At 47.2% G+C, this 1,131-nt stretch overlaps 1 pseudogene; it reads left to right on the plus strand.

Annotated features, from left to right (window-relative positions):
- The first annotated feature begins 438 nt into the window (after positions 1 to 438).
- LOC115065576 lies at positions 439 to 539 on the plus strand (annotated as a pseudogene).
- Positions 540 to 1,131: the final 592 nt, after the last annotated feature.

The following is a 1,131-nucleotide window of genomic DNA, read 5'->3' on the forward strand; positions in this document are numbered from 1 at the left end:
CCAACACCCCTTGAGGTCTGGTTTAATGAATGGGAAGGCAGCAGGATGCATAAAGAGGTCTTAGGAGCACAGGGAAAAGTTTCACATGGACAGTTCAGCCGAGACCCACCATGGCCCACAAGCATGGAGTGTCACAGATAGTGAGTAACATGTAGGGTTCATACTCCACAGGGCTCTTACACCATGAAATCCACGTGACCCCTAAATGTTAGAGAACTGGGTGTGTGCTCTGTATGGTCTAGAGAAGGACTTATCAGAGCTGCACTTCTGGTTCGGGATCAGCAAGCTTAGTCAGTGTGTAGCAAGCAAAAGCAAAAGCATAAATAGTAGGTAGCAGATAGAAACAGCCGAGAGACAGTAGAACCTGTCAAATCAGTGGTTTGCAGGCATCCAGCAGAAACCTTCTGAGGATGCTCACTTAGGCAGCACATATACTAAATGTCAGGAACATATACTCCGTGTCAGGAATGACTCTGAGAAGATTAGCGTGGTCCCTGGGCAAGGATGACACACAAAGCTGAAAGGAGCCTGATATGTATGTCTCCTGAGAGGCCCTTCCAGAACCTTACAAATACTGAGGTGGATGTTCACAGCCAACCATTGGACTCACAGAGTCCCTAATAGAGGAGTTAGAGAAGGGACTGAAGGAGTTGAAGGGGTTTGCAACCCCATAGAAAGGACAACAATATCAACCAACCAGACCCCCCAGAGCTCCCAGGGACTAAGTCATTAACAAAGGAGTATACATGGTTCCAGCTAAATATGTAGCAGAGGATGGCTTTGTCATGCATCAATGGGAGGAGAGGTCCTTGGTCCTCTGAAGACTCGATAGATGCCCCAGTGTAGGGGAATAGAGGGAAGGGAGGTGGGAGTGGGTGGGTAGGTGGAGGAACACCCTCATAGAAGCAGGGGGAGGGAGAATGAGATAGGGTGTTTCCAGGAGGAAGGGAAACTGGGAAAGGGGATAACATTTGAAATGTAAATAAAGAAAATATTGAAGAAGAAGAAGAAGAAGGAGGAGGAGGAGGAGAAGGAGGAGAAGGAGGAGAAGGAGGAGGAGGAGGAGAAGAAGAAGAAGAAGAAGAAGAAGAAGAAGAAGAAGAAGAAGAAGAAGAAGAAGAAGAAGAAGAA

Source organism: Mus pahari, chromosome 15 (assembly GCF_900095145.1).
Source record: "Mus pahari chromosome 15, PAHARI_EIJ_v1.1, whole genome shotgun sequence".
NCBI lineage: Eukaryota > Metazoa > Chordata > Mammalia > Rodentia > Muridae > Mus > Mus pahari.